At 54.5% G+C, this 20,079-nt stretch overlaps 3 long non-coding RNA genes across 6 annotated transcripts in view; 1 reads left to right on the top strand and 2 right to left on the bottom strand.

Moving 5' to 3' along the window:
• The window catches only part of LOC104684622, a 65,026-nt gene extending 58,657 nt beyond the window's left edge, over positions 1-6,369 (top strand). The window contains exons 5-8 of one of the 4 annotated variants that reach the window (XR_005602001.1): positions 1,173-1,289; positions 2,069-2,194; positions 3,441-3,501; positions 3,610-6,369. This is a non-coding gene — a long non-coding RNA (uncharacterized LOC104684622). Of the gene's footprint in view, positions 1-1,172; positions 1,290-2,068; positions 2,195-3,440 lie in introns of all 4 variants that reach the window. The other 3 variants (XR_005602000.1, XR_005601999.1, XR_005602002.1) reach the window with 3 other exon arrangements.
• Positions 1,283-5,951, bottom strand: LOC120410057. Its single transcript, XR_005602003.1, has 3 exons — positions 5,870-5,951; positions 2,731-2,814; positions 1,283-1,838 (listed from the first exon to the last, which is right to left on the bottom strand). It is a non-coding gene; the product is annotated as an uncharacterized LOC120410057 (long non-coding RNA).
• A 4,379-nt stretch (positions 6,370-10,748) lies between the features above and the next one.
• Positions 10,749-18,593, bottom strand: LOC120410110. The gene is made up of 2 exons (XR_005602058.1): positions 18,482-18,593; positions 10,749-11,765 (listed from the first exon to the last, which is right to left on the bottom strand). It is a non-coding gene; the product is annotated as an uncharacterized LOC120410110 (long non-coding RNA).
• Positions 18,594-20,079: the final 1,486 nt, after the last annotated feature.

Genomic DNA, 20,079 nt, shown 5'->3' with positions numbered 1-20,079 from the left:
CCTTCTAAAGAGAGGGACGGGTCTGTCCCATTGGAATTCAGGGCATGAGGCCAATGGAACAAAGGGTTTGATTCCGTTTTCTTACTCAGATTCTCATGTGCCTTAAGAGAGATCTGTGGAAACGTCATTATCTCTGATGGAATCTCTGAAAAACAGGGATTGAAGCTTTCTGAAGTGGCCCAAACCTGTCTACATGTATCCAGATTCAGCCCCCAATCCCTGTTTTTGTGTACAGTTGGGATGAGACCACAGCTGCTGTTACTTGCCAGCTCACAAGTTGTGTAGCTCAGAGCCTCAGCCATGAAGGGCCAGGCTGTGTTTAAAACAGCCCAAGGTACCAGAGAGCTGGAGTAATTTCCTAGCAGGTAACTTGACTTGGAAGCTGCATTCTAAAATTTGTCCACATTTAATTTATGTCCCACATGGAGACACCTAAAGAAGCAGAGGTGGGGTGTTCCTAAGAAAAGAACATCTAAATTCTTTGGTGGTAGAGGGCTTAAAATTAAAGTATGGGTGGAGGTGCCTTTAGGACACTTCCATTCCAGTATATGAATGGAATTTAAATGAAGTAGCCAAATCCTGACAAGCTTGTATGAACTCCAAAGCCTCTGCAAGGGTTTCACAGCCAGGGAAGGAGATAAGAGTCTGGAGTCTCTCCCCAAAACCTGGCTGCTGGTTTGTTTGGCCAGGCATAGGAATAATTGTGTATTCCCTGGGGCTGTCCTTATGGGGAGAGGTTTACTTATGTGCCCTGGGTTTATTCAGTGCATCTTCAAAGTGATGGAAACCGATTTCATGGAAATGCCAGAGGTGCCAAATGCTGTCCCCAGCCAGAGCTCAGAGCCAGCCCTGTGGGAAGGGGTTTAATGCCCATTTTCCCAATCCCTCAAGGCAGCAGCACTGGAGCCCTTGCCCCCAAACACGCCCGAGGTGCCGAGCGCTGGCAGGAGGCAAATCCAGGGATTGGACAGTAGGAGCTTGCCCTGCTCATGTAAGCCCAGGCCTGGAGCTGTGCTTTAGAAATCCCAGGAGATGCTGCCTCACTCAAACCTCATTTAAAGCTCAGCATCCCTCCTGCTCCCTCCTGGAATTACTGTTGCTCCCTTTGCTGCTCTTCCCTATTATTACTATTATTGCTATTACTGTAAATTCCCACTCCATTTCTTCCACAGCCCTTGGCTTCCCACAGGTGGTGCTTTAGGAAAGCCCCTGCAGCCTGGGAAGGTGCTTTTGGCTCCGGACACATTCCCAGCCCCCGGGAGCAGCAGGACCTGTGCTGTCCCCAGCAGGTGAGGCAGAGGTGCCTTTCCTTCCTTCCTTCCCTGCTGCACTTTAGCTTTTCGAGGGCTCTCTGGGGGTCTGAGGGAGAAGGTCTTTGTCATTCCAGGGCAGAATTAGCCCTGGTCCCACTAAGAGCAGGAGGAATCATTTTATCCTTGTTTTTGGCTACACATTTTGTGTGTCCTCTCTTTTGCTGACACCGTGTGGTGAAGCAGCAGCTCCCAACTTTTTCAGTGCTGCCCCCTGGAATAGTTTTCATTCGTACAACCATGAATTCCCTGCTGGAATCCCAGTCACAGCCCCCCAGCTCAATGTGCAGTTTAAGGTCTTAGCACCCTGACCAGGACAATTTCCTGTCTCTAGACATGGAAAATAGGGGAAAACGCAGACTGGATTGGAGCCAGAATCCAGAACGGGGAAAGTGAGGCAGCGTGCTCGGCACAGGCTGGGGATGGTACAGGGGCTGTTCTTGTTGGATGACACCCGTGTGGAACAGATCCTTCTCTTCCTTTGTCCAAAGTCCGATGGCAAAGGATTGAAGAGCTCACAAATGGGGCCTGGAATGAAAATGGTTCTGTTAAAATTAGGCAAAGAATGCAATAGGAAAAAATGGACATTCTTTTTATGTATGAAAATAGTAGGGAATAAAAGGCAAGGGCACTTTTATTTGATGTCACCTCACTTTTCGTGAATAAAACCCTCCAGTGAGCAATCAGAACAGGAGTGTGAAAGCCACAAGCCTTTGACTTCCACAGGGACCTAATTTCCCTTTTCTCCTCTCTTTCAGGACAGGAAAAACCACTTAACTCATCCCATCTTTGCCAAAAGCTTTGGTGTTTGAGCAGCCAAACCCAGCGGGCTCCGGCCCTGGCGGAATGTGCTGGAGGGCCCCTGGTGCTGCCCATGGTGTGGGGTGAGTCCCCAGTTGTCCCCAGAGCGTTGCAAATCCAGAGGGATCTGCCCTGGTTTCAGGCTGTCCTTGCCCTGGTCCCTGCAGTCCCCTGAGACACAGAGCCCTGGCCAAAGGGCCTTTGGCACCTTGTCAGGAATGTGGCAGCAGCCCCGGGAGCAGGTTGGAGGTGGGAACTGGGGCTGTGTCTGAGACTGATCCAGGTCAGGTCAGTGTTTACCTGTGGGGGTTTGGCCCCACACACCGAGTTTAAGCAGGATCAGGGTGACGGATGCTGCATTTTGTGCACCCTGAGAGTTTCTACCCCCTGGAGATTTCCTGCAGGGATGTGGCAGCACAGGGAGCAGAATTAAAGCTGCACCTCCCATGGGCATTGCTGGCCTTTGTGTCTCTGTTGTGCCATCAGTCTGTGGGAGTTTGCTGCTGTCCCTGCCACCCCACTGGGGGCTGTGTGCTCCTGGCAGCCCTTGGCAGCCCCACACGAGCTCCAGTGGTGCCTCTGTGCTGTGTTGGGAGTGTTGGCTGGGAATGTGCCTCACCCCTGGCAGTTTTGTTCCTTTTGTTCCTGAGCAGCCAGACAGAGCTTTGGGCTTGTCCGCTTCAGAGTTTGATTGGAAAAGTCCCTGAAAAGAATAATGACAGTGAAGTTTGGTCAAAGTGGTGCTGTCAGACCCCACCTGACAGTCTGTGCTTTGTGTTGGAGGTTGTCGTGCATTTGCCCTGCAGGGAATGAACGTCCCCTTCCCAATTCAGCCCAGAAGGTCCCAAAGGCTCTTACAGGAATATTTATCCTTTGCTTCCCTTTGTGATAATGAAATCTCCACCCTGCCATGAGCCATTCCTTGATCTCTCCTGGAGAAAACCTCATGGCAGAGGTACTTTGCAAAGGAGCCCAGAGCTGTGTTTGGAGCAGAGAGTGCTGAGAGCTGCATCTGCCTGTGCTGCTCCAGCCTGGCAATAAATATCCTCATGGAACAGACTGGGCAGATGGGATCAGATGGAGCAAAATCCCTTCATGGAAGAGGTTTTCTCCTGTGCAGATCAGGCATGGGGCAGGAAGTGAACTTTGGAAATCAGCTGCTCTGCCCCCAGAAAGCATCACTCACATCAGCATGAATGACATGACCTGTGCCCACCACTCACAATTCACCCAGCCAAAATCAAGAGCAAAGGTTGGTTTGGGTTTGAGAACTTGAAATAACTTTGAAACAGAAGAAATCACTTTTTTCTTCTTGTTTCTTTCTTTCAGATGCTGGACTTGCCTCTGTGGATGTGTGCTGAGCTCTTGCTGCAGGGGACTGTCAGTGGCTGTGAGTTCCTGTCCTTCTCACTGGGGAATTGGAAATAATTCTTAATTAATTAATTGCAGAAATATTTCTGGAACCTTTCTCCTTTCACACCTCACTGTGTGGGACAAGGACAGAGAGAGCGAGCAGAGGAGCGGCCTTGGGTCGGAGAGGGGCAGGAGAAAGGCACTGTGGGCAAAGGGACCTCCCTGGTGTCACCAGGGCACCTGTGGGGAACAGAATGGACACTTTGAGGGCATATGGAGGTGAGGAGTGGACAGTCTGGGGCAAAATCTGAATTCATCTACATATATATATATATACACATATATATAGGGGATATTTTTGAGGGAAAAGCTGAGGTACTGAGTTCACCCACCTTGCCCCGAGTTGTGTTTGCACAAAGCGGGACCAGAGGTGAAGGTCAATCCAAAGCCAACCCTGCTCAACCTATAAATCCCAGGATAAGTTCTACAAGCTGCCCATTGAGGGACTAAAAATACACAAAAAATGGAACCAAGAGCATTAAGAAGGTTCCTGGGAATCCCATTACAGTGTTGTCATTGCATTTTTAACAGATCTTTAAGCTTTTTTATGACAACAGTGCATTTCTCTGTTGGGGTTATTCATTCTGTGGGCAGTGAGGTTTATCTGGATTTGAATTCCCTCATGGCGGTCCTGACACTGCTCAGGAGCTGGTAGGAAAAACAGACTCCTGGCAGGCACAGGGTGTTTTCCCCCCGGAGTTCGTCCAGCTGCTGCCCACCAGCCCAGCCAGGAGGGATCTGCTTTGGCTCCTGTTTTCTGCCAGGGAAAGAAAGTTCCATTGATCCAGCTGAGATTCCAGCAGCCTCATCTCCCGGCGCTCCCCGGGCAGCCAATCCGCTCTCCCGCCCCACCTGCTCTCAGCTCCCGCCCAGCCGGGGCCAGCTGAGCGGAGGGGAATTTGTGCTGCCAACAGCAGCGGAAGGACACGAACTCTCACAGCCTGCGATTCGCAGTGTCCCTTTGGAAGATGCTGGTTGCTGGGATTTCGATAATTCCATGCATCTGGCTGCTGAGATTTCCCAGCCCAGGGGCTTTAGCTGGCAGGGCAGCACAAAGATTGTTCTCTGTGTGGTGCCCAGATTTGGGGTTCAGCTTTGCTAGTTTAGATGAATTATACCTATAGCTCTAAATTCCCTGCTGAATTCCCATTGGAATAACCTCACAGTGCCTCATGGAGCATGGATATTCCCATGCAGAGCTGCCTATTTAATGCCAGGTGTGTCAGGGACCAGCAGAGGTTCCAAGGAAGCTCAGTGGGATCAGGACAAGGACAGGTTTATACTCCATAGAATTTGCTATTTATAACCCTTATCCCCCAGCCCCACCAATGTCCCTGGGGGACACTTGACAGAGTTCCCTGGAATTCAGCTGATTTCACCCTCACTGAGATCAGGCTGAAGTTGATATTTTAGAGCAGGAGAAAGCAGTGGCCGGACATGCTCCCAGCCCTTGGTGAGGCAGCCCCTGTGCCCAGGTGAGGATATCTCTCCCTGCAGAAGGTGATTTAATTCCAGAGCCTCAGGAGTGGCCTCTGGAAGGTCTTTTCCCTGAGGAAAGGGACGCACATCCCTGCCTTTCAAGGCATCTGCAGTGTGGACCTACCTGTGAAAGCTTTTGCCTCAGTTCTGCAGTTCCAGCTGGCTCCCTGAAAAACTCCAACCTCAATCCAAACAAACTCTAACCTTTTACTTTAAGGCATTTCTGAGGGCATTGCCTGGGGTTTAATTTCTGTGAAGGAAGATTACCTTGGCTTTAACGCTGCTGATGGATGATGTCCCCAGGCTGGAAGGGAAGGGATTGGGGGTGGCTGGGACATAACCTGGCAGGTGTGTGGGAGCTCCAGGAGGTCAGGACCAGGAATTGCTGTCTGAGCCCCTCCGCAAACACACTGTGCCAGCATTCCCAGGTAATGCCAGCTGTTCCTTGGGATATTTTTGGGGTGTCGGTGGGCTCTGTCCAGGCTGAAGCATCTCTGGGTGCCCATTCAGAGCAGCCCCTGGCTGAGGAGCTGCGGGCAGCCCTTTATCCATGTCCATGCAAGTGCTGCCCGGGCATCCCAGTGCCCATCCCCAGGACTTGTGTTCTGCACGCTGCGTGCCATGGGCAGAATGCTGCAGGCACAGCTCCTCCCCTGCAAATATGAAGGACAAGAGGTGCTGGTTCCCTTCCTGGAGCTCCCAGCCTCCTCCAGCCCCACGTTCCTGGCCAGCTGGGACACACGCAGGGAACACCAAGGAACATTCCTGGTAGCAAGCAGGAGTCACCGAGGGCTCAGTGCAGCTCTGGGCCAGAAAAGCAGCCCCAGCCTCAGCACCTGCTGTGATTTTAGGCTGTGAACACTCACCTGCAGGAAACGCCCCTCTGCAGCCAGGACCAGCCCTGATACTCTCCAGAGGAACTTTTGCCACAGACCAAGTGAAGCTTTAGGACTTGTCTTGCTCATTTCTCCCTGGAAAGGGACATAGCACGAGCACCTTAACAGCTGTTGGGTAAATCCTGCAAAGGATCAGGGTTGTGGGAAGAGTTTTGTGCTGTTATGTCAGGTGCCAGCCAGTTCTGCTCTAGAGCCATTCCAGGGGCTGGTATTTAAAGTAGCATTAGCAGAAAAGAAGGAGCTGTATTGGCACAGGAATTCCCTTGCTGGCAGCAGCCATTCCGATTCCAGGCAGGACCTTCCTCATGACCCTGAGATTGGCTCAGGTGCTTGGAGCAGGGTGCTGAGAAGCTCAAGATTCTGAGTTCAGTCCCTAAATGGACCAACCACTTATCACCATTTGACTTGATGATCCTCGTGGGTCTTTCCAACTCAGAATATCCTGTGCTCTGGAAATAAAGAACAGTTTTCCCTGGCTTTTTAAACCTAGAGGTTTTTTCCACTAGAGAGTGCGAGCCACAGAGAAAGTGGGGGAGAAGAGGGAAAGGATCAGGTCTCACCCGGCCAGGTGTAGGACAAGCAGCCAGAGCAGAACCGAGCCCCAGCAGCTCCCAGTCCCACACCGGGCGCAGTGAGAGCAGGAGCGGCAGCGCCGGACTCGGCCCCAGCGCCCGCCCCGGAGAGGCTCCACCCACCCGAGGCGATGCTGCAGCGATCCCGGGCTGCTCGTTCCGCGGGGGCGCGGCGGACAGGGGCCCCCGGGCGTGCAACCACCGGGGAGGGGGAGGCGGGCGCTGCTCTGCCCAGGGGCTGCGGCGGCCTCGGGGTGCCGGGGCGGGGCGGGAGCTTCGCGTCCCCGCGGGGGCTGCGGGGCGGGGCCGGGAGCGGCCACCGGGGGCTGCGCTCGCGCCGCCGCTCCGTGTCCGGCAGGGGGCGCCCCGCGGGGCGGGCGGCGCTGAGGGAGCGGCGGCGTTGGGGGCGTCCCGGGGCTGGCGCGGTGCCCGCGCCCCGCCCGCTTCCAGCCGGGATCCAGCGCCTGCTCCGGGGAACCGCCGCCCTCCTGCTGGTCCCGGCACCGGCACGGCCCCGGCTCCCCGCGGCCGCAGCGGGATCGTGCCCGGAGCCCCGGCGGGACCCCACCCCGTGCCGGCCGGAGCAGGAGCGGCAGCGCCGGGCTCGGCCCCAGCACCCATCCTGGAGTGGCTCTTCCCGCCCGCGGCGATCCCGGTCCCGATCCCAGCCCCAATCCCGCCCTGGTCCTGCGGCTCCAGACCGGTACCCTGCCCGCCGAGGGAGTAGCGACTCCGCCCGGGACCCCCAGCCGACACCGGCAGGACCCGGACCCGAATCCCCGGGCCCGGATCCCGACCCCACTGTAGCGCCTCGGGCTCCGCGTAGCGCCGGGACCAGCCCCGGTCCCGGCTCCGCACAGCGCTCCGAGCGACGGTCCCGCCGCATCCTGGGATGAGCATCCATCGCATACAGCGGAGCGGGCGCGGGTCCGCCGGGATTTACGAGCGCGGGCGGGCGGGGCGGGGCCGGCTCAGGTGCGCGGGCCCCAGAGCGGCTGCGCGGGCGGGACCGAGGGCATTAAAGCCCCGGGAATCAGCGCCCGGAGCCATTTGCTCTCTCGGCGCGCGGGGCGAGAGGCTGCGGGCAGGGCCGCGCTCTATATTTCTATTCCTTTATATTTCTCTTTACCTCTCTTCCTCTAAACCTCCCCTTCCCCACCCCTCCCTTCCTCTCCTTCCCTACCGCCCTGCTCTCTCCCTCCGTACCCTCCTCTCCTTCCTCCCGGACCCCCGGACCCCCTCCCTATCCCCCTACACACCCCTACCCTACCCCTCCACCCTCCCCCTCCTTCTCCACCCTTCCTTCCCCCCACCCCGGCTCCTCCCTGCCCCCTCTCCCCTTCTGCCCCCAGTTTCCCCACACCTGCCCTCAATCCTCCTTCCTCCACCCTTCCTTCCCTTTCCACCTCTCCCTATTCCCCTTCCCTCTTTCCCCCTCTGTACCTTGACACCCCCACCTGCGCCATCCTCGTCCTCCTTCCTCCACCCTTCCTACTGCCCCACCCCATCTTCCCCTGTTCCTCTCCCTGCTCCCCTGCACACCCTGACCCCGACCACCCCTTCTGCCCGCTATTCCCGTCCTCTGTTCCCTTTCCCCCGCAGCCGCGGGGCTCGGGGCGCCGGAGAATAAAGCCCAGAGGGCCGGAGCCCGGCGCCCTCCGCCCTCGCTGGAGCCCCACACGGGGCGAGACCCGCTCGGCGGGTCCCCCATGCAGTTCACAAGCACCGCCCAACACCGCCGGGGCTCCGGCTTTCCCCACATCACACTGGGGGCTCCCGGGGGGGTCGGGGCTGGGGGTCAGGAGGGCCCCCTCCTTAGGAGGGGGTACCGGGGTGGGGTGGGGGTGGGATGGGACCCCTCCGGAGGAGGAGGGGGTCCCGGGCGGGGGGGTCAGGGTGGGCCCCCTCCGGAGGAGGGGGTCTGGGGGAGGCGGAGGGGGACTTTCCCCCCTCCAGTCCCTCCCCCGGATCCCCTCCTCCGGGCGTGGTCCGCCCCGGCCCCCTCCCGGGATCCCCTCCTCCGGACCGGGGATGGGGGGCGGGGCGGGTGGGGGGAAGCAGAGGGGGTCACGTCACTTTGCAGCGTGAACAGACACAGAACTCGCCGGCCAAAGCACGACCCCGCCCTCCCTGGGAGTCCCCGGTCCGGAGGAGGGGATCCCGGGAGGGGGGGGGCCAGGGTGGAGCCCCTCCGGAGGAGGGGGTCCGGAGGAGGGACTGAGGGGGGAAAGTCCCCCTCCCCTCCCCCGGACCCCCTCCTCCGGAGGGGGCCCACCCTGGCCCCCCCCGCCCGGGACCCCCTCCTCCGGAGGGGTCCCATCCCACCCCCACCCCACCCCGGTACCCCCCTAAGGAGGGGGCCCTCCCTGACCCCCAGCCCCGACCCCCCCGGGAGCCCCCAGTGTGATGTGGGGAAAGCCGGAGCCCCGGCGGTGTTGGGCGGTGCTTGTGAACTGCATGGGGGACCCGCCGAGCGGGTCTCGCCCGTGTGGGGGCTCCAGCGAGGGCGGAGGACGCCGGGCTCCGGCCCTCTGGGCTTTATTCTCCGGCGCCCCGAGCCCCGCGGCTGCGGGAAGGAAGGAGAGGGAGAACGGGGAGAGAGAAGAGATGCGGGGGAATGAGAAGGGGTAGGGAAGGGGGAGCGGGGTGCAGAAGGAAGCGGGAGGGAAACGGAAAGGCTGGATGGGGGGGAGAAGGACGGGGGAGAAGGAGGGTGGACAGAGGAGGGGAAGAGGGGAAGAGAAGGGGGTAGCGGGTAGGGACAGGAGAGGTCGGAGTGTGGGAGGGGGGAGGTTTGGGGCGAGAGGAGGGGAGAGTTTGGGGGAGAGAGAGAAAGAGGGGGAAAAGGGGAAGAAAGAAGGGGAACACGGGGAGAAAGAAGGAGGGGAGAAGGGGGGACAGGAGGGGAGGCCCAAGCCCCCGCGCCTCACCCGGGGAGCCCGGACAGGGAATTCCCGCCCGCACCGCGCTCGCAGTGAGCAAATGGCGAGGGAGGCGATTTCCGGGCATTAAATCCCCTCGGCCCCGCCCTCGCAGCCGCGCTGGGGCCCCGCGCACCTGAGCCGGGACCGGCACCGGCACCGCCCCTGAAGCCGCGCCCCGGCCCCGGCCCCCTCCGGGCCCCGCCTCACAGAGCCCCGGCCCGCCCGGCCCCAGAGCCCCGCCCTGCCCGGGATGGGGACGGGACCATCGCCCGCGGCCCCGCCCCTCCCACCTGGGCCGAGCCGGGGCTGCTCCCGGCACCGGCACCGGGGCTTCGGGTCCGGGTCCTGCCCTTGTCCGCCGGGGGCCCCGGGGCGGGGTTGGGGCTGGGATGGGAACGCGGTCCCCGCGGGCGGAGGAGTCGCTCCGGGACGGGCGCTGGGGCCGAGCCCGGCGCTGCCGCTCCTGCTCCGCTGCGGCCCCGCCGGGGCTCCGGGCGCGGCCCCGCCACGGCCCCGGAACCCTCCAAACCCCGCCGGTCCCCGCAGCGCCGGAGGAATTTTTTATACATCGCAGGCAGATAATTCTCGTAGAGAAACCCCAAAAATAAAAGATATGCGGTCGGGTTGGGGAGGCGGGGGGCAGGCAGTGTTCTGCTTTAAATTAAAACGTATTGGGAAAAAGAAATCTGTGGAACAGCTCATTTCCTCTCCTGGGCTGGCTTCTGTGTGATCGGCTGTGATTCCAGCTGCTCGCTGTGGGACGCTAAGGAAACGCCAGGTGCTGAGCACTACAGAAGATAATGGGAAATCTCTCTGGATCAGGCAGTGTCCCAGAAGTCTGGCAGTGCTCAGCATTCCTGGCTAGAATTTGGGGAGAGGGTCCCCTTCCACAGTGTCCCCATGGAGCTGACACTTCCCAGCATTCCTGGCTGGAATTTGGGGATCCCAGCACAGCCCCTCCATAGTGTCCCTGTGGACCTGGCACTGCCCACCATCCCTGACCAGGGTTTGGGGCTTCCAGCACAGCCCCCCCAGCACATCCTGCTGCTTCCTCAAGTCCCCTTTAACCAGGATCCTTTTTGGGGTGGGGGCACCCAAACCCAGCACAACTGACTTTAATCCAATTTGGGGGGATCTCCCCTCTCCCCTCCTCACCGAATTCCTGCTGCCAAAACCCAGCCTGAGGCTCAGCTCTCCATCCCCTCAATCTCTCCAAGGAATTGCACTTGGATTTCCCAGTCCAGCAGGGCAGCAATGCTGTTGTCCTCATTGTGTATCTTAATTGCAGAACTGCCTAAGAAATAATTGAAAGAAATTAAAAGAATGAAGAGAAAATAAAGAAGAGCTGCCAGCTCCAACCAAGGGGTGCTCAAGCCCCTTCTCAATGAGTTGCTTTAATTAACCAATGAAAATGAAGCAATTAAGATCACATCAACATGTTATTATTCTTTTTAGTTGAGTTCTAGAGAAATATTGCAGAATATAAAAGAACTTTTTTAACCCCCAAAACTCTTCGAGGAGATCCACAGGGCAGGGCTGCACTGCACCCCCAAACCGAGGAGAACTGGGAGAAAAGACAAACCCAGACTGAGATTCCCAGGAGATTGGTGCAGCTTCTGCCAGCCAGAACAGCCCTTGTTCTGAAAACCCACCTGTGAATCCCAGGAACCTGGGCCATCATCAATGTCCTCAGGGGCCTTTTTATTTAAAGCAGATTTCCAGAGAGTATTAACTACAGAACTACAGAAAATTAAACTGAAATGTAAAGGAACAGCTCCCCCAAGCCAGCAGGCTGCAGCATCCAAAAGAAAATGAACAGAAAGATTATGGATTGGGACCATCAGCAATCCCAGATCCCTCGTGTGGAATAGCACTCTGCTTTGGTTTATAAATCACCACTCCTCTTAGGGGACAAACCCTTCAGCTTTGCTTCCAATTCACCAAGTTCCCAACTGTGGCCACTGAGGTTCTGCTGCACCGTGTCCACGGTGGGATCCAGGAAAACACGCAGGGTATGGTCCTCTGGGAATGTTGCTGAGGAAGCCACTGACCTAATCTGTGCCTGCAGCCCAGAGGGAATCTCTTCCCAACAGCTCTGGCTGTGCTCGGTGTGTCCCGACGGTTCCCACGCTGACACACCACAGCTTCCTCTGCCCGCTGCCTTGGGAAGTATCCCTAAGGTGCCACCAAGAAAGGAGCTTCTTATGGGCACAGAGTCTTGGGCTTCAGGGGAAGAAAAGGAGCTTTCAGTCTTTAGCATCTCCCACTCCGTCAGCATTGATAGCAAACATGGCTTCAGCCTCGGGAAGACACGGAGAGTCATAGATTTTACAGATCCTGGTCTCACCTCGGCCTTTCCGCAGGTACAGCCTGACAGGGAGAGGGAAGGAATCAGGTCAGGATGGGCAGCGTGCTCCCAGAAAATCATCCTAATCCATAAGGGATTAAACAGAGCTGTATGAACTGCCTGAGATGTTCATTTCCCTGCGAACTGAGGGCTCAGGAGGGAAGCACGGGCCAGGATTCTTTCCTTGACTTGGCCATCGTGGCCAAGGCCTGGTACAGCAGGTGGATCTGGCAGTCGCTGTTAAAGCCCTGGCAGAGGCCACCTTGTCCAGGGCGTTGCTGCCAGAGGCCATTCCTACAAAAGCAGGGAAAATAAAGGGATGAACCTGGAGTTAGCCAGGAGCTTTGCCAAAAGACTGGAATAAAAATTCACATCCCCAGCAGAGATAAAAACAGAAAAAATGCAACCTGTGGTGATGAGAAGAGAACGGAATGATTGGAACCATTTTAAATGGGTAAGAGGAAACGGCCTCATGTCATACCAGGGGAGGCTGAGGCTGGATATTGGGAAGTCTCCTAGTGGAAAGGCTGTCCAGCCCTAGTACAGCTGCCCAGGGCAGTGGTGGAGGCCCCATCCCTGGAGGGATTTAAAGCCGTGTGGATGTGGCACTTGGGGACATGGGACAGTGGTGGCCTCGGCAGCACCGGGGAACGGTTGGGCACCATGATCTCCGAGGGCTCCTCCAACCTGAAGGATTCCATGATTCCAAGGATATTCTGTATACGGCCAGCACAGACACAGCTGTGCCTGCTGCAAACATCATTTCACTTCCTCTCCTTTGCTTGGCTGCCAAATATTCCCTGGCGACAGGGAACACAGGAGCAGTCCTTGCTGCAGGAGAAGCCAGCAGGGTTAGATCAAATTCCCCTCAGAAAGAGCTAACAGGATCCAGCCAGTCCTGTCCCCAGCTGCTTGGGAAGCTCCCAGTCCCTTCCAGTAGCAAAAGAGAGGGAAATCACCTCATGCCAAGGGACAATGACACGAGAGCTGTGGGGAGAGAGCAGCAGGGACAGGAGAGGAATGGCAACACCAGAGGTTTCCAAAGGGAACACCTGCCAAATCAACCTCCACGGCCTGTGGAAAACATTTTCCAACTGAGTTGTGAGTCCATCTATTCCTGTCTTCCACTCACAGACCTTTCAGCCACAGCCAGGAGCCGCTCTGGACAGAAGTTCCCCTCCATGTCCATGGACGTGGCTTTTCCCTTGCCAAAACCCAGTTCTTGCAGTAAATGAATCCCAAGCATTTGCTCCTCCATTCTGCCACAGTTCACCTCAAATACCACTGGATTTGGAGCCTTTCAGTGGCCAGGGCAGCTGCAGGTGCCACAGGCAAGACCTTGGTGGAGACTTCCCCTTGTCAGCAATTTGCCAAGGGGCCCTCAGAACACTTATCCTGTTGTTTTCATTCATGGAACTAGTAGGATTCTCAATCCTGCAAGAGGCAGAAGCAACAATAATCCTGGCCCTTCCTCACTAGGACTTTCAAAATAAGTCAAGGTTTTGTGTGTCTGTTCAAATTAGCTTCAAAGACACTGATATAACAGATAGGGTATTCCACCCCTCCTGAAATTCATTGGGAATTAGAAACTGACACAAAATTAAAAGGAATTATTCCCTACTTTGCATGGAAATAGGTAATGGATCCGCACGCCCGGAGCTTTGGCTCCCACCTCGGAACCTCATGAACGCACACGGACACGTACAGTGACACTGGGACGTTTGGGCATCCTGGAGACAACTCCCTGCCACTGTAAATAACCACCAAGGGAAGACAAAGATCAGCTGAGGGGTTATTCCCATAAGCACTGTCTGCTGTTTAACCCCCAGCAGCTCTGCAAGGAAAGGAATCGCAGGTGTTTTCCACCGCAGGAGGCAAAAATATTGACTGACTTCATCAGTCCATCCATAGGTCTGGTTTCCCAACATCAGCCCAGCAAAGTGACCTTAAGGATCAGGTGCCAAAGATGCTGCACTGCGCTTTGGCTCTCCATGTGTGTAGAGACGCTGGAATCATGGAATCACAAAAGGGATTGAGTGGGAAGGGACCTTAAAGGTTATCCTGTTCCAACCCCCTGCCATGGCCAGAGACACCTTTCACTATCCCAGGTTGCTTCAAGCTCTGTCCAGCCTGGCCTTGGACACTGCCAGGGATCCAGGGGCAGCCACAGCTTCTCTGGGCAACCTGTGCCAGGGCCTCAGCACCTTCACAGGGAAGGATTTCTTCCCAATATCCCATCTAAACCTACCCTCTGGCAGCGGGAAGCCATTCCTCCTTGTCCTTTCACTCCAGGCTCTTCAAGTCCCTCTCCAGCTCTCTTGGGGCACCTTTAGGCACTGCAAAGGGCTCTAAGGGCTCTCCAGAGCCTTCTCTTCTCCAGGCTGAACATTCCCAGCCCTCCCAGCCCGTCTGTGTAATGCTCTAGCTCTTGGAGCACTTCCTGGCCCTTCCTGGCCTCCTCTGGACTCCCTTGAGGATCTCTCCATCCATCCCAAAGTCACCCCAGCTTGCACAGACAGAAGCTGCCTACAGGAGGAATCTGCCCTAAGGGAAGGGCACACACAAACCTCACCTGTTGGAAACACAGGGCCAGGGAAGAGCAGCCCGACCTCCCAGCGCTGCTGGAAAACATTTTAGCTGAGGAAGGAGCTTTGTTTCACTGGAGAGAGCAGCTCCCCCTTGGCTTTAAACAAAACCAAAGGCAAACCCACTGATTAGGGGCTGAATAGAACAGTGTATTTCAGTCCTGCCCACCTCTCCCCCAGGGAACCGACAGGGCGCTGGGTTCAGACAACTCTTCTTAATGAGACAGAATTCTAGAAAATGGGGGAAAACCCGTCCCCTTTCTTCAGAAGTCTTGGGAAGGTCACTTCCAAAGCCAGAACAAACAAGGCCACCCCTTTGCCTTCGGTTTTCCCCAAGGGAAAGATGGCTCTTCCACCTTCTAACAGCCCTGACACTCATTTCCCATCACCGGTTACTCCGCGGTACAAAACCTTCACCAAAGTACTTTTAGTTCAGAGTTTAGAAGCCCCATCTGCTTCCTTGTTTACATGAGCTCACACCTTGGAAACTGTCACATCTCGGAGCGCAACCAAACTCTTCCCAAACTCCACGCGAATCCTCTGCCGTGATTTGACACAAAGTTTTCAGCTGACCATCCACTTTGCTGATGCCAGTTCGAGTCTGGGAAAAAACCCTCAAGCCAGACTGGTTTTCCATGGTTTTCTGTTCTAATCTAAAGGATTTATAAGCTTTACTACAAGAGTTCAAATCCACAGGAAAGTACCTTAAATCAAATTATATCAGCAAAATAACTTTTTCTCATTCACCCCATCACTGATTCTGGTAGGAACATCAGGTGGTAGAGATGCAATGTGGAGCAGGGAAAGAATTAGGATCATTTCTCTTCTCCAATTCTGATTTTCTTGGTGAGGTTGGGAAAAATAAGGAGAATACAGTTTACATGAGAAGATTGGAGTCTGTTTTTAGTCACGGGCAGACAACACAGGCAGGGAAACATTTCCACCTCTCTCAGCACAGGCAAACCATAAATACAGGATGGAATCTTGGAACAGAAATTATCAGGTGCCTTTTACCAAGGTGGCATTTCCCCAGACAGGAGCCAGTGTAAGCACAGCTCACAGGAGAGGAGAGGAAGATCTCCCTTCTCCTGGGACAGGTGTTGTACCTGTTTACCTGCCTTGCACACCCTCAACAGCAAATTTTCCTTATGGATAAACATGTCAGAAAAAAAAAATTCTAAGTGAATTGTTCATTTGCCAAGATGACAGTCCTGGGACAGACATTTTTCCTGCTGTACTCATGCTCTTTTCAGAGCAGCCTGAACCAGTTTTCTAGCCAAGAGACCCCATCTTAGCACAGATACCCACCCCTCAGTACTACAGTTATTTACACCTCGGCTTTTGGCTGCAGAGAAGTGTCCTGAAAGCCCCAGGCTGGACCACAACCTTCAGCACAGCTCCCTTGAGCACAGTTCAGGTGCACACCATCCTCAAACTCCTCCCTCCTATCTCACCTTCTGGAATGCCACAAAAGAAGGAATTCCGACCTAACTGGGCCTTCACCCCCTCCCTGCCTTCTGGCCACTGCTGGGCAAGGCCAGCGCTCCCTCTCTGGCCTGCTGGATTCAGTTTGACTGCTCCAAGCTCTCCCCCACTGTGGAATTACAACTTTAATGTTACACAGGGGTGTAACCAGACCTAGAGCTGTCCCAAAGCACGTGAGCTAAAGAGAATCCTACAACCACTGGTGTGGTATCAAACACTAAATTAGTGGTTTCAACCTTTTCTGATCCCCAAACGCAGCTAATGAGGGCAGGAAAATGAATTTAAACATTTAAACTAAGCATAATGGGCTCATTTTTCAAAGCCATGTTTTACAGGTTCACAAAGAACTGAACTTCCCCAGCACATGGATTTCAAATCCCTGGCCAAACCCAGTAGGTCAGAAAGGGAAAAACATAGTTGCTGGCAGTGCTGGAAGCACTGGTTTCCCTGCGTTACACACAGCTTGACCTAAACTGGAGGAGAACCTGAGGCCCTGCTCATACCCACTGTGAGTATGGCATCAGGTGTCTGTGCAGGTTACACTTCATCAGCAAAACAATCCATGGAAAGTGCATGTAAATTGTTCCTACCTGTGCTTTCCCAAGGCAAGACGGTTTTTCCATACAGCAAACCTTTTTTGAATTAAAAACATAACACTTCACTCAGCTGGAGAAGAAAAAGATGAGATCTGCTAAATTCCCCTAAGCCAGGCAACACAAAACAAAACAAAACAAACAAAAAAAACTTTTCAGTTTGGGTCAAAAAGAACCTTTCATTCCACTTTTTCACCATTTTCAACAATCTACCATATTCATTTTGTCTCTCTTCAAACAAAAAGCCAATTCAACTTTGAAAACCGTATATTCTGGTGTCCCAAGCTAACACATAAACGCATTTCTCTTCCCCTGTGCCCAAATACATCTTAGAATAGAATTATCCAAACTCACTTTTCCTGGGAACCTCCAGAATTCTGTCAGTGGCTCAGCGTTGCCTGATGAAAACCCCACAGATTTCCAGTGGGTTCTGCCTGCTTGGATTTTCAGTTCCCGTTCCCCCAGCTCCTTCCTGCTCTGGCATCTGGGGCAGTTGTTTCCACTGGGCAAGACAGGAGGGGTTCACACCTGATCTTTCCTCGGAGCTGCAGTCGGAGCCTTTGGATCCTGCTGTGCCAGCCCCCCCCAGGCCCTACACAGCAGCATTTCCTTCCACCCTTCCAGGAGCTGCCTCACAGCCCCCCCGGAAGGCCCCATACCAAACCCCACAGCTTTGGTTTGCTTGCTTGTTCCCAAGGGATTTCACTGAAACAAGAGCTGAAAATCTTCCTCAGACAGAGGAAGAACATTTCAATGTGTCTAAGGAACAGCTCAGGTCAATCCCTTTCTCTCACTTCCTTTTGCTCATCTCCCGGCACACACACAGTGCCCGCCTGGCCGCTTCCTTCGTGTGATTCCACAGAATTCCCGGCCAAACAGGAGATCCGCATCACTCCCTCACCCTGCACACGCTGTGGGGCTCACAGAGCAGGAGAGAGATCAGGGGCCCTGCTCACCTCACCCCTTATCCCACCCTGTCCACTCCTGGAAGCAGGAGCCCTTCTGGGACGACAGGAAGCCCCACAATACAAGGACACAAATCTGTTCATATCACTGAGTTATTCTCCACAGTCTTCAGGAGTTTCATGGGGAAAGCGATACTGGATGAAGAGTCACTGGAGTTTTCACAGAATCACAGGATGCCCTGGGCTGGAAGGGACCTTCAAGCTCATCCCATCATGAGTGTGTTGCTCATTCCCAGTTTGTGCTTCCTGCCGCTTCTGTTCTGTTGCGGAGCAAAACCTGGAGCTCTGCGATCAGCAAATTAGTGACTAGAAGTAGCAGAGAGGACTGAAAAGCTCTCAATTCCAAACCGCCAATTGTAGATTCTCACAGAACTGTGCTTCCACATCAGGCAACAGCCAAGGGGTGATGGGAGCAAAATAAATGGCAACACAGGGGCACAGGAAAATGGGAATCACTTTTCTGGGCTGAATTTAAATAAGAATGTTGAGCCACATCCCCATTTGCCTTACAGTTTCCCCACAAACATTTAATGGCATTTTTGACTGAAGACTTGATTTCATTCCCTACTTGTTTCTACAGAACTTATTCACCAAATGGATGAGCTGAACGACGAGCTGCTAGAGAAGATCACAAACAATAAAATCAGCCTCCCCACAGGAATTTCAAAGTGGAAAAGCCTCAGCAAGTTTTTGTGCCCCTCACCTTTGAATCCAGCACTGAAGAAGTCAAAGCCTGGCTGGAGGCCAAGTCATTCAGCAAAGAGTAAGATTTGCCCTATTGCCACGTGCAATGCTCGTCCTTCCCTGGAGAAGGAGCGGGGGAGGCCACCGGCACCATCTCACCTGGGACAAGCCACTTGGATTTACTTACAGAGCCTGTGTTGCAAATTAGATTTCAACCCTGTTCAATCCAGGCTCTATAACCAGAATGTTCAGAGCCCAAAGTCACTCCCTTTCTCTGGTATAAATATTTTCTTGAGGATAAATAGTTAACTAACTACATCCACGGCCTGAAATGCTACTGGAATTGCAGCTGCCACCTTGGAACAGCCCCAGGGCCCTGTTATATGGTCCCACTGCAGCTCCTGGCCTCCCATCTCCAACTCCTCACCTCTGGCACGAGGCCACGTGCAGCACAATCGTCATCTCCCTACTCTGTGTCTCCCCAGGACCGTGGAACACCTGGGCATCCTCACCGGAGCTCAGCTCTTCTCCCTCAACAGAGCAGGCGTGGCACACAGCACAAGAGAGGCCAGCCTCAAGGCTTGGAGCTTGGACCAGAGGAATAAGGCTTTAGAAGGTTTTAGAAGGTTTGGGTTTAAGGAAAGGACATTAAAGCTCATCCCATTCCACCCCCCTGCCATGGGCAGGAATGCCTGTCACAAGCCCAAGTTGTTCCAAATCCTGTCCAACCTGGCCTTGGACACTTCCAGGGATGGTGAGTCATGACCTCTCTGGGCAACCTAACCCTTTCTATTTCCATTCCCATTTCCTCCTCAGCGCAGGTGTCCCCTGCAGCCCACGAGCACAGGGCCGGTGACAACTGCCTGTCCTTGTCCTGTCCCCCTGTGCCCCCTCGTTGGACAAGGCTAGAATGGCAACACACATTCCCGAGGTCTGGCTGCTTCCTTAAATCCATGGACCAGCTAGTGCTATCTCTGAACAGCTGAAATGAGCTTTCAGTGCCTAGAAATGAGCAGGAGTGACAAACAAAGGGATTTGAATCTGGAAATAGGTGAGTTCCACCCGCCCACTGCTGCTGATGCAGAGGCTGGGGCTCGGGGCAGATGGGCAGCCCTTCCCTGGGGCACAGATCCTGCACTGGAATGTTGTGGTGGTGTTGCCAAACCGGGCCTCAAACCAGGAGAAGATAAGCCCTGACCATTTGCTCCCAACCCAGGCACACCCACAGCCCTTCCCAGGGTGTTGGTCACTTGTCCCCATCTTCACGTTTTCACTGCAAAAAGTCAGCTGAAATGATTCCCAAACAGCTGAAACCCCAAAGCACACTGGGAAAGGCAGGTTTAACACAAATTAAATGGCCACAAGAAAAAAACCCCTCTAATTTAGCACAGGGTGTTGCTCTTTACTTCCCCTTTTCCTTCAAAAAGTTATGTGCATTGTATATAACAATCTGTAAATAGGGGTGAGGAAAATCCCTCTCCCTAGAAGCAGAATTAAGTGATTATGCTTCCAAAATTTACTCACCATTTCAAAACTCAAGCAAGCAGCGTAGTTCCTGTCCACAGCAAGTTTGGCACACTGCATTTCTAGCTCTGTTTGACTGACAGACCAATCTGATTGCAAAGCAGTGAAGCACACAGAGCTCCAGAGCTGCCCACAGCCCAGGGACAGCTGGGCTTTCTCTCTCAGGACATGCTGAGTCTTTGTCCAAATTTGTGCCTGTCATTGCACATTTAATGGAAAAAGCTTTAAAACAGCATCTGGGGAACTCATGTCTAAAACTGAGAACACCAGTGCACCTTAGTTTTGCCTTCATTCTTAAGTGTCTCCAATGGATAATCTGTTTTCTTCGTTTGAAACAGGACACTGCTCTCACCAGCAGAATTAGGGTGCAGGCAGGGGAGGATCCTGGGTTTAGTCACAGCCCTGCTAGGATCTGAGAAGGGCACTCACCTTGTCAGGGAGGGATGAAGAGGACAATCCTCCTGAGAAGCCCTGGCTCCGGATTAGGGTGGAGATGGGAGG

The sequence above is a fragment of the Corvus cornix genome, chromosome 5 (assembly GCF_000738735.6).
Source record: "Corvus cornix cornix isolate S_Up_H32 chromosome 5, ASM73873v5, whole genome shotgun sequence".
Classification (NCBI taxonomy): domain Eukaryota; kingdom Metazoa; phylum Chordata; class Aves; order Passeriformes; family Corvidae; genus Corvus; species Corvus cornix.
The sequence above is the reverse complement of the archived record's forward strand: the minus strand, read 5'-3'. Positions and strand labels throughout refer to the sequence as shown.